Source organism: Hyla sarda, chromosome 10, assembly GCF_029499605.1.
Source record: "Hyla sarda isolate aHylSar1 chromosome 10, aHylSar1.hap1, whole genome shotgun sequence".
Lineage (NCBI taxonomy): Eukaryota > Metazoa > Chordata > Amphibia > Anura > Hylidae > Hyla > Hyla sarda.
The window spans coordinates 43499580-43512839 of NC_079198.1; the positions used below are offsets into that span (position 1 = coordinate 43499580).

At 42.8% G+C, this 13260-nt stretch overlaps 1 protein-coding gene and 1 long non-coding RNA gene across 12 annotated transcripts in view; one reads left to right on the forward strand and one right to left on the reverse strand.

The window, feature by feature from the left end:
- Positions 1-2513, reverse strand: part of LOC130294047 (uncharacterized) — a 58337-nt gene extending 55824 nt beyond the window's left edge. The window contains exon 1 of the long non-coding RNA XR_008848367.1: positions 1243-2513. This is a non-coding gene — a long non-coding RNA (uncharacterized LOC130294047). The remainder of the gene's footprint in view (positions 1-1242) is intronic.
- The window catches only part of ABCG4 (ATP binding cassette subfamily G member 4), a 522357-nt gene that overhangs the window by 294366 nt on the left and 214731 nt on the right, over positions 1-13260 (forward strand). The window lies entirely within an intron of this gene.

The following is a 13260-nucleotide window of genomic DNA, read 5'->3' on the forward strand; positions in this document are numbered from 1 at the left end:
ACCTAAGAAAGCGATTGGAGACGCCAAAAGCACAGGCATTTTCCACAGAGCATTTTTTAAAAGGACACCACAATCTAAAATCAGGGAACATATGGGCAACACAGCAATTTTTTCTTGTCAAAGGGTTAGATGTTTCAGCCACACGTTGCTATTTATAGGACCTTTAAAAAAATTAAAACTTTGAAGTAATAAAAAAACAAAAAAAAAGGGAGTGGCTTTTTACATGGAAAATTAGACTCAATTCAAAAAGCTGCGGCCAGGAGGAGATATTAAAGCAAAATAGTTCTTTAACCAAAATCTGGATTTGTAAATTAGAAAGAAACAAGATTTTTTACATTTAATTTGGAACAATTTAGTAAATGTAAAGCAGCGCATTAATAAAGTTATGTATACCCCCTGCTGGTGCATATATATATATATATATATATATATATATATATATATATATATCCCCACTGGCGCATTAATAAAGTTATTACACCCGCCAGCGCATTAATAAAGTAATGACCCCGCCAGAGTATTAATTAAAATATGACCCCCGCCAGCGCATTTATATGTATATATCTATACCCCCCGCCAGCGCCTAATGTGACCCCGCCGGTGCATTTGTCTTAATTTTCCATTGCAGCGCTATATGTGAATGCTATATCTATCAGAACGCATCCAGCAGCCGCCGGCCAGATAATGGTGTCTCCAGCATTTAAATTTAGGGGGAGCACATGGGGGACCAGTGACAAAAGTCGGGGGGTAATTTTAAAAGGTGTGTTTGTGTGTATATATATATATATATATATATATATATATGTGGGCATAGCTAGAAATCACAGGGCCCCAATGCAAAAAATTGCTCTGGGCCCCCTAACCCCCCACTTTCCAGACAACCCCCTTACCCGGCTGTCACATATCAGAGACTACAGCCAGTGCCAATACACAATGATATCAGTGACTTACAGGCAGGGCCGGACTGGGACCAAAAATAGGTCTGGGCATTTTAGAATAAGCAACCTTTTTTGGTGGAGCTCCGACTGCTGGGACCCCAACCATTAACCTTGGTTTAAGTAGCTCTCCAGCTGTTGCAAAGCTACAAATCTCATCATGTCTCAGGTATGATGGGAGTTGTAGTTTTGTAACAGATGGAGAGCTGCAGATTGAGGTACAGTTTCACCCATCATCACTGCGGAACTTACAAGTGACTCCAGCTCTGATGGGACAGTCAGGAGAATACACAGTGATATGAATGACCTGAGTGACGTCTTCTCTGTTGTCTCTCCTTTTCTTTTCCATGTGGTCCAGATGCCATGTCTTCTTCCATCTTCTATGTAAAGTGTGACGTCCGCACATTGGTTCCTCACTTTGTTAGCAGATACCTATTCTCTGTATGAAGACAATAATCATTATCACCCTGCTAAATACCCTAGCCGCTGATTATAATACTGCCATACACTGTTCCCTCTGAAAAAAATACTGCCACACACAGTATCCTCTGAATATAATACTGCCACCCACTGTACCCCCTGAATATAATACTGCCACCCACTGTACCCCCTGAATATAATACTGACACACACTGTACCCCATGAATGTAATACTGACACACACTGTACCCCATGAATGTAACCCTACCAGAAAAATGTGCTCCCTGAATGTAATACTGTCATACACTGTGCTCCCTGAATATAATACTGCCACCCACTGCCCCCCTGAATACTGGCACACACTGTACCCCTGAATAAAATACTGCTACACTGTACCATCTGATTAAAATACTGCTTCCCAGTGCACTCTGAATAAAGTACTACGACACACCATGCCATCTGAAGACTAAATACTTTTGAAATATGCTTTATATCTAAAGGGAGCCTTAGGGTATGTTCACACTGCAGAATTTCTGCAATTCCGCAGAAATTCTATTCAGCAAAGCTTCTGGTGGAATTTGGGCATAATTTTGGCAGAATTTCTGTGTTCTCAGAACACAGAATTTTGCCAAAATTCAAGCTCCACTGACTTTAATGGAATTCCGCTGTGGAATTCTGCAAAATAAGACTAATCTTATATTTTTGTGGTATGCAGAATTTCCGCAGAAATTCTGCTGTCTGAATGGGACAGCAGAATCCCATTAAAGTCAATGGGCAGAAAATGATAGTGGAATTTCCAGTGGAAATTCTGCCGTATGAACATACCATTATACACACACATGCACTCTCATAACACTTTATACACACATACACTCCCATAACACTGTATATACACACATACACTCCCATAACACTGTATATACACACATACACTCCCATAACACTGTTTATACACACATACACTCCCATAACACTGTATATACACACATGCACTCCCATAACACTGTATACACACACATGTACTCCCATAACACTGTATACACACACATGCACTCCCATAACACTTTATACACACACACACATACACTCCCATAACACTGTATACACACACATGCACTCCCATAACACTTTATACACACACACACACACACATACACTCCCATAACACTGTATACACACACATACACTCCCATAACACTGTATAATACTACCACACACTGCATATAATACTACCACATACTGTGCTCTCTGAATATAATACTACCACACACTGCGCTCTCTGAATATAAAACTACCACACACTGCGCTCTCTGAATATAATACTACCACACACTGCGCTCTCTGAATATAATACTACCACACACTGCGCTCTCTGAATATAATACTACCACACACTGCGCTCTCTGAATATAATACTACCACACACTGCGCTCTCTGAATATAAAACTACCACACACTGTACCATTTGAATATAACCTTGCCGTGCAGTGCACCCTCTGAATACAATACTATTGTGGCCCATAAACAATACTATTGTGGCCCGTAAATATCGTACCAACCCTGAAATTCCTTTATAATGTACACCATACCTCTAAAATGCAAAACACTCTGTGCCTTCACATTTAGTAATAATGCCCCATCCTGTGCCCCCACATATACTAATTATGGCCCCTCCTGCGCCCCTCAAATATTAATAATGTCTGTCCTGTTCCCCCCACATAATAAAAATGCCCTCTGTCCTGTGCCCCTTACATATAATGCCCCCATGCTGTGCCCCTTACATATAATGCCCCCCGTGCTGTGCCCCTTACATATAATGCCCCCCGTGCTGTGCACCTTACATATAATGCCCCTGTGCTGTGCCCCTTAAATATAATGCCCCCTGTGCTGTGCCCCTTACATATAATGCCCCTGTGCTGTGCCCCTTTCATATAATGCCCCTGTGCTGTGCCCCTTACATATAATGCCCCTGTGCTGTACCCCTTACATATAATCCCCCCTGTGCTTTGCCCCTTACATATAATGCCCCTTACATATAATGCCCCTGTGCTGTGCCCCTTACATATAATGCCCCTGTGCTGTGCCCCTTAAATATAATGCCCCTGTGCTATGCCCCTTACATATAATGCCCCCAGTGCTGTGTCCCTCATATAATGCTCTCATCATGTGCCCCTCACATATACTGCCCCCTGTCCTGTGCCCCTAACATATAATGCCCCCAGTGACGTGCCCCTCACATATAATGCCCCCTGTCCTGCCCCACAGGGGGCATCATATGTGAGGGACACATGACAGGAACATTATACCTGAAGGGCCCATAATGATGATGGGGGCATTATATGTGAGGGGCACAGCACAGGGGGCATTATATGTGAAGAGCACATGACAGGGGACCCCCTGTCATGTGCTCTTCACATATAATGCCCCCCTGTCATGGGCACTTCACGTTAAACATATCCTTTTTTGCGCCCCCTAAGTTTTTAAATTTCCCCCTGACCCCAGTGCCATATAGTTGTGCCAAACAGTTTACAAAAATACATACACTTCTGTTTCGTTCCCCCACTGAGCAGCTCTCTTCTACCGTGCACAGACTGTGCAGACAGATGAGTGCCGAGGCGCAGTGATGGGATCTTAAGGCGTGCTGGCCTGCCGTTGATCGCCGATCACGTCCCAGTGGCGGGAAGGGTAAATTGCCCCGTTGCCCCCCCCCCCCCTGGATCCGCCACTGCATTCCTCTGACTTTTTCTTCATCCCTGGTCACAGAGTGGTCGATAGCAGATAACATAGCTGAGAGGAGGGGGCACAGGACTGGCACAGGCAGCATGCAGGCACATCTTCATGACCGGCTGTTTGGCCTCTTCAGGCTGCCGTGCCATGAATCCCCTCCCCCTCCTCCTCCAGACCCGACGGCAGAAGGAACCTGAAGAGAAGAGATGTGGAGCCTGCAGTATAATGGTACATGTCCTAGGTGGCAGGGCTCCCCATTTATTTTAAATTGGGGGCACAAGGAGGGACACGGCCTTCATCTAGGGGGGGGGCATGGCCCCCTCTGCCCCCCCCTAGCGACGCCACTGCGGACAGATGATCCTGGTAGATATACTTACTATTCATTCATAGAGCGGCGGCTGCATATGTATATAGAAGCGCTGTGGGGGGCAGATAACGCTATATATCTGCCCCCCCAGCACATCTATATACATATGCAGCCGCCGCTCTATGAATGAATAATATATCTATCAGCATCATCTGGACGGACGACTGCTGGATGTGCTGCTGACAGATATTATTGTCACATATAGCGCTGCATGGGAAAATTAATACAAATGTGCTATATGTGACATGTATATCAGTCAGCAGCGCATCCAGCAGCCGCTTGGCCAATGAGGAGGTATATTTATATATCTAAAAGCGCCTGCAGGGGTCATTACTTTATTAATGCGCAGGGGGGGTATATTTTTATAATGAGCTGGGGGGCTAGATATATAGCGCTCTATATCTTGCCCCCCCCCCACAACACTTTCAATATACATATGTCATGTCCCCTCACATCGTTCATTTTTAAATCTCCTACTGGGATCCCTGATTGGCTCCTCAGTACTGACCATTCGGAGCTCCCTTCAGGGAATTTAAAAATGAAAGTAAAAAATACATTGTGATCGCAGGGTTGCGGAGCATGCCACCCGCTCCCCTGCTTAATAACTTCTGATCAGAACGGGTCTCAGAAGTTAGACCCAGTGCGATCAATCCCTCAGCCCCTGTACTACAACACCCATCATGGAACAGAGTCTGATCTATGATGGGGGTTGTAGTACAAACACTAATGTAACCTCACCAGCAGACTCCCGCAGCCAGGGAATTACTACTCCCATTATGGAAACAAGTCTTTTCCATCATGGGAGTAGTAGCTGTGGGAGTCTGTAGGCAGAGGTGTACGGCCATACAACAGGTCTTAATAGCCAGGGACTAAACTGTAGGAGGATTCTGCCAACGTTTTCCAAAGGTTGTCTCTACCCTGGTCTATATTTGCGCATTTTTTGAATGATATGCGCCGGTTAATGCGCTTTATTCAAAAAGGCGCATATAGTAAATATCTTCCACTGCCTATGTCAAAACAGAATTCTGCTTCTCACTGTCATTTTGTTAAAATGGCATATATGAAAAAGGCGCCAAAAATTGCGCAAATAGCAAAAAATGCACAACTATGCACCTTTTTACAGCAAAAAAAAAAAGACGGGAACAGCTTGATAAATCTCCCCCTATGTGCGCTGTGGGTATTGCACACTGTGTGTGCTAGTAACATGAAGATAATCACATCTGTAATGTCTTGCACATTAAATGTGTTAAGAGGCTGTACTGGTTAGTCTATGATATAAAATAGATGCAGTTGCACCGCTCACCCGCATGCCAACTTTTCCGCATCCACAGCTCCACTCTGTGTTTGGGCTCGATCACTGAGTTTGCTGGCTTTTCCTGGGAGGCTGTGAGAAGTTGTTAGTGCTGTAGCAATGCTCCAGCAGTGGCGGCCTTACATAGTTAGTATGGTCGAAAAGACATATGTCAATCAAGTTCAATCCGGGAATTGAAGGGTAGGGGTGTGGTGGGATATTGGGGGAAGGGATGGGATTTTATATTTCTGCATAAGCATTAATGTTATTTTGTTCCAGGAATGTATCTAACCCTGTTTTAAATGTATTAATCGTTCCTGCTGTGACTAGTTCCTGAGGTAGACTGTTCCATAAATTCACAGTTCTTATGGTAAAGAAGGCTTGTCGCCCCTTGAGACTAAACCCTTTCTTCTCCAAATGGAGGGAGTGTCCCCTTGTCCTTTGAGGGGGCTTAAACTGGAACAGTTTTTCTCCACATGTTTTGTATGGGCCATTAATATATTTATATACGTTTATCATATCCCCCCTTAAACGTCTCTTCTCCAGACTAAACAATTGTAACTCCTTTAATCGCTCCTCATAGCTAAGATGTTCCATGCCTCATATTAGTTTAGTCGCGCGTCTCTGCACTCTTTCGAGCAACACAGTGTCCCTTTTATTGACTGGTGCCCAAAACTGAACAGCATATTCCAGGTGTGACCGTACCAATGCTTTATAAAGGGGGAGTATTATGTCCCTGTCCCTCAAGTCCATGCCTCTTTTGATACATGACAATATCCTGCTGGCCTTGGAAGCAGCAGCCTGACATTGCATGCTATTCTGTAGTCTGTGATCTACAAGTACACCCAGATCCTTCTCTACCAGTGACTCTGACAGTTTAATACCCCCTAAAACATACGATGCATGCAGGTTATTAGTACCCAGATGCATAACTTTACATTTATCCACATTGAACCTCATTTTCCAAGTGGATGCCCAGACACTTAGTCTATCCAAGTCATCTTGTAACCTATACACATCGTCTATAGATTGTACTGTGCTACAAAGCTTGGTGTCATCTGCAAAAGATAGAAACAGAGCTGTTAATGCCATCCTCTATATCATTGATAAATAAATTAAACAACAGCGGGCCCAGTACTGAACCTTGGGGTACACCACTAATAACTGGGGACCGATCAGAGTACGAATCATTGACCACCACTCTCTGGGTACGATCCATGAGCCAGTGTTCAATCCAGTTACAAACTAAAAAAAGACCTTAACTTACCTGTCAGACGTCTATGAGGGACAGTATCAAACGCTTTAGCAAAATCCAGAAACACTATATCCACAGCCATTCCTCTGTCAAGGCTTCTACTCACATCTTCATAAAAGCAAATTAGATTGATTTGACAACTTCTATCCTTGGTAAACCCATGCTGGTTATCACTTATAATACAATTATCCCCTATGTATTACTGTATGTAATCCCTTATAAATCCTTCAAACAATTTACCAACAATGCACGTTAAACTTACCGGTCTCTAGTTTCCTGGGGAAGACCTAGAGCCCTTCTTTAAGATTGGTACCACATTGGCCTTACGCCAGTCCCTTGGCACAAGACCAGACACCAGAGAATCTCCAAATATCGTGAACAAGGGTACAGATATTACTGAACTTACCTCTCTAAGAACTCTGGGGTGTAATCCATCTGGTCCTGGAGATTTGCTTACATTTACTTTACTTAACTTACCTTGTACAATCTTTACATTAAGCCAGTTCAGTACATTACATGATGTGTTACCAGCATTGACCTGGCCAATGTCAGCTCTTCCTTCTTCCCTAGTATATACAGAACTAAATAACCCATTCAGTAGCTCTGCCTTCTCTTGATCGCCTGTGACAACCTCCCCATTATTATTATTAATGGGTCCTACATGCTCTGTCCTTGTTTTTTTTTGCATTTATATATCTAAAAAAATATTTAGGATTAGTTTTGCTTTCTTTGGCCACCTGTCTCTCATTTTGAATTTTTGCAGTTTTCATAAAATTTTTACAGATTTTAATAAGCTCTTTGTACTGTTTAAATTTTATAGCTGACCCCTCAGATTTGTATTTTTGAAGGCTATTTTTTTGTTGTTTATTGCTCTTTTAACATAACATTTGTGAGCCATGTAGGATTTAGTTTTAATCATTTATATTTGTTCCCCTTTGGTATATATTTAGCTGTATAGTTATTTAGAGTTGATTTAAAAATTTCCCATTTACCTTCTGTATCAGTATTTGAGAACACCTCCCCCCAGTCTGTGTCATGTAGTGCAGCTCTCAGCCCAGGGAAATTTGCCTTTTTAAAGTTATATGTTTTTGCCTTCCCCGCCTGTCTTTGTTTTCTACATTTTAAGTCAAAAGTAACTATATTGTGGTCGCTATTACCAAGGTTTTCCCGCACAGTTACATTACCAACCAGTTCTGCGTTGTTGGAAATGATCAGATCCAACAAGGCATCACTTCTTGTTGGGTCCTCCACAAACTGGCCCAAAAAATTATCCTGCAATAAATTTAGGAATTGTCGCCACTTTGAAGTTTTAGCCAACCCCCGACCCCAATCTTTGTCTGGATAGTTAAAATCTCTCATAATTACCACTGTACCAGTCCGGGCAGCCCTCTCTATTTGTTTATACAGCCGACCTTCTATTTCCTCAGTGATAAGATGAGAAGCATTAACAACATGGAGAGGGGTCTCGTGCTCACTGAGCAGGCACTCTCGGGAATAGAGGTGGGGGAGGACAGTGGGACGGAGTTGCAGGACAGTCAGGCAGTTAGCTGGGATACAGTTAGAAAGAGGGGTAGGGGAAAAAGTGTCAGGGAGGCTAGTCCTGAACTGGCACACCCCAACAAGTTTGCCCGCTTGGCAGATGAGGGGGATGCCATTACAGAGCTAGCAGAACTGCAGCAGGATACCGCCTCTGACCGCCAGGGGGGTGTCTGCTCCAGTAAGGAGGGAGGGAGGAGTACAGGGCAGGACAGACAGGTACTAGTGGTGGGGGACTCAATTATTAGGGGCACAGACAGGGCAATCTGTCACAAAGACCGGGATCGCCGAACAGTGTATTGTCTGCCTGGCGCACGAGTTCGGCACATCGCGGATCGGGTTGACAGTTTGCTGGGCGGGGCTGGAGAGGACCCAGCAGTCATGGTACATATTGGCACCAATGACAAAGTAAGAGGTAGGTGGAGTGTCCTTAAAAATGATTTCAGGGACTTAGGCCGCAAGCTTAAGGCAAGGACCTCCAAGGTAGTATTTTCTGAAATACTACCAGTACCACGAGCCGCACCAGAGAGGCAGCGGGAGATCAGGGAGGTAAACAAGTGGCTCAGAAGCTGGTGTAGGAATGAAGGGTTTGGGTTCATGGAGAACTGGGCTGACTTCGCTGTCGGTTACCGGCTCTACCGTAGGGACGGGCTGCGCCTCAATGGGGAGGGTGCAGCTTTGCTTGGGGAGAAGATGGCTAGAAGGGTGGAGGAGTGTTTAAACTAGGGACTTGGGGGAGGGAACCTACAGCAAAGAGGGGGAAGATAGTGAAGATAGAGAGGTGGGAATTATAAATGTACCTGGGGGTGGAGCGGAGGGAGAGGTTAGAATAGTTAATAGGAATAGGCTTCATAGGAAAATAAAACTTACACCCTTGAATCCCATTAACCCCAATAACATAAATGATGGAAATGTAAAGTGTATGTTCACAAATGCCAGAAGACTAGCAAATAAAATGGGGGAGCTTGAGGCCTTGATACTGGAGGAACATATTGATATAGTTGGGGTCACTGAGACATGGCTGGACTCCTCGCATGACTGGGCTGTCAATCTGCAGGGGTTTACATTGTTTCGCAAGGATAGAATGAACAGAAAAGGTGGTGGAGTCTGTCTGTATGTAAGAAGTGGTATGAAAGTCAGTGTGAACGATGCCATAGTGTGTGATGATTTTGAGGAGGTGGAATCACTGTGGGTAGAATTACAAAAGGAGGGAAATACTGAAAAAATAATATTTGGGGTAATCTACAGACCCCCTAATATCACTGAAGAGATAGAAGTTCGGCTTCATAAACAAATAGAGAGGGCCGCCCGGGCAGGTACAGTGGTAATAATGGGAGATTTTAACTATCCAGATATAGATTGGGGTCCGGGGTTGGCTAAAACTACAAAGGGGCGACAGTTCCTAAATTTATTGCAGGATAATTTTATGGCCAGTTTGTGGAGGACCCAACAAGAAGTGATGCCTTGTTGGATCTGATCATTTCCAACAACGCAGAGCTGGTTGGTAATGTAACTGTGCGGGAAAACCTTGGTAATAGCGACCACAATATAGTTACTTTTGACTTAAAATGTAGAAAACAAAGACAGGCGGGGAAGGCAAAAACATATAACTTTAAAAAGGCAAATTTCCCTGGGCTGAGAGCTGCACTACAGGACATAGACTGGGGGGAGGTGTTGTCAAATACTGATACAGAAGGTAAATGGGACATCTTTAAATCAACTCTAAATAACTATACATCTAAATATATACCAAAGGGGAACAAATATAAACGATTAAAACTAAATCCTACATGGCTGACACATGACGTTAAAAGAGCAATAAACAACAAAAAAATAGCCTTCAAAAAATACAAATCTGATGGGTCAGCGATAACATTTAAACAGTACAAAGAGCTTAATAAAATCTGTAAAAATGTAATAAAAACAGCAAAAATTCAAAACGAGAGACAGGTGGCCAAAGAAAGCAAAACTAATCCTAAATATTTTTTTAGATATATAAATGCAAAAAAACTAAGGACAGAGCATGTAGGACCCCTTAATAATGATAATGGGGAGGTTGTCACAGGCGATCAAGAGAAAGCGGAGCTACTGAATGGGTTCTTTAGTTCTGTATACACTATGGAAAAAGGAGCTGACATTGGCCAGGTCAGTCCTGATAACACATCATGTAATGTACTGAACTGGCTTAATGCAGAGATGGTACAAGGTAAGTTAAGTGATATAAATGTAAGCAAATCCCCAGGGCCGGATGGACTGCACCCAAGAGTTCTTAGAGAGGTAAGTTCAGTAATATCTGTACCCCTGTTCATGATATTTAGAGATTCTCTGGTGTCTGGTATTGTGCCAAGGGACTGGCGCAAGGCGAATGTGGTGCCAATCTTCAAAAGGTCTTCCCCAGGAAACTATAGACCGGTAAGTTTAACGTGCATTGTGGGTAAATTGTTTGAAGGACTTATAAGGGATTACATACAGGAATACATAGGGGATAATTGTATTATAAGTGATAGCCAGCATGGGTTTACTAAGGATAGAAGTTGTCAAACCAATCTAATTTGCTTTTATGAAGAGGTGAGTAGAAGCCTTGACAGAGGAATGGCTGTGGATATAGTGTTTCTGGATTTTGCTAAAGCGTTTGATACTGTCCCTCATAGACGTCTGACAGGTAAGTTAAGGTCTTTGGGTTTGGAAATTTTAGTTTGTAACTGGATTGAACACTGGCTCATGGATCGTACCCAGAGAGTGGTGGTCAATGATTCGTACTCTGATTGGTCCCCGGTTATTAGTGGTGTACCCCAAGGTTCAGTACTGGGCCCGCTGTTGTTTAATTTATTTATCAATGATATAGAGGATGGTATTAACAGCTCTGTTTCTATCTTTGCAGATGACACCAAGCTTTGTAGCACGGTACAGTCTATAGAGGATGTGCATAAGTTACAAGATGACTTGGATAGACTAAGTGTCTGGGCATCCACTTGGCAAATGAGGTTCAATGTGTATACATGTAAAGTTATGCATCTGGGTACTAATAACCTGCATGCATCGTATGTCTTAGGGGGGATTAAACTGTCAGAGTCACTGGTAGAGAAGGATCTGGGTGTACTTGTAGATCACAGACTACAGAATAGCATGCAATGTCAGGCTGCTGCTTCCAAAGCCGGCAGGATATTGTCATGTATCAAAAGAGGCATGGACTCAAGGGACAGGGACATAATACTCCCCCTTTATAAAGCATTGGAACGGCCTCACCTGGAATATGCTGTTCAGTTTTGGGCACCTGTCCATAAAAGGGACACTGCGGAGTTGGAAAGGGTGCAGAGACGCGCGACTAAACTAATATGGGGCATGGAACATCTTAGCTATGAGGAGCGATTAAAGGAGTTACAATTGTTTAGTCTTGAGAAGAGACGTTTAAGGGGGGATATGATAAACGTATATAAGTATATTAATGGCCCATACAAAAAATATGGAGAAAAACTGTTCCAGGTTAAACCCCCCCAAAGGACGAGGGGGCACTCCCTCCGTCTGGAGAAGAAAAAGTTTAGTCTCAAGGGGCGACACGCCTTCTTTACCGTGAGGACTGTGAATTTATGGAACGGTCTACCTCAGGAACTGGTCACAGCAGGAACAATTCACAGCTTTAAAACAGGATTAGATACATTCAAGAACAAAATAACATTAATGCTTATGAAGAAATATAAAATCCCATCCCTTCCCCAATATCGCGCCACACCCCTACCCCTTAATTCCCTGGTTGAACTTGATGGACATATGTCTTTTTTCGACCGTACTAACTATGTAACTATGTAACTATGTAACTATATTAGGGGGTCTGTAGATTACACCAAATATTATTTTTTCAGTATTTCCCTCCTTTTGTAATTCTACCCACAGTGATTCCACATCCTCATCCTTGTTTCGCAATGTGCGCTCTTTGAATAATGATGATGATTGACAGACTGAGCTGTCTGGTGTTTAGTCCTTGCGCAGAATGGAAATCCCCATTCTGAAGTCACATCCACTAGATGCATGGTGTATGGAGTGAAATGGGGATTTGCATCCTGTTATAGAGAAAGTTAAGATAAAGCAAAAATGTGAGATAGAATGAGCATAGGATCAGGGATAGCGAGAGTGAAAAGGTGGAAATAGGATTAAAGGATTAATGAAAGTTTAGAAATAGAAGTGGATCAAGCAAATTAGATACTTCGATAAAAATAGTGGACTAAAAAATAATAAATAACGAGTTTAAAAATAAGTAAAAAATAAATCATATATAATAATTTTATGGGAGAAAAATAAAACTTTTTTTAGTTCACAAAAATAAATATGAGCGATAGTGGTGATTATAAATATATGGTGTATAGAGTCATATTGGCCCTTATTTACTAAGAATGGAGTGTAGGTTTCTCTGTGGGTTTTAATTCCCTACAATTTATTTTCCACAATATTTACTAAGGTTTCCCTACATTTTCCACTTTCCCTAAACTTTGCTTTTTTTTTTTTTTACACATACTCTGATTTGTCTGGTTTTCCTCAGCTCAAATCCACCACATTCTATGTGAAAACCTTAGTAAATATGTTGGGTTTTTGTGAAAATGTCGGGAACATGCCTCTTTTTGGAAACCTTGCCCCCTTTTCCCGGTGGCCACGCCCCTTTTTGGGGTTTTCTAAGCAAAATGGAGAGTTAGTCGGGGGTTTTTTCAATTCTGGCGCAAAATCTGGTGCAGACAGA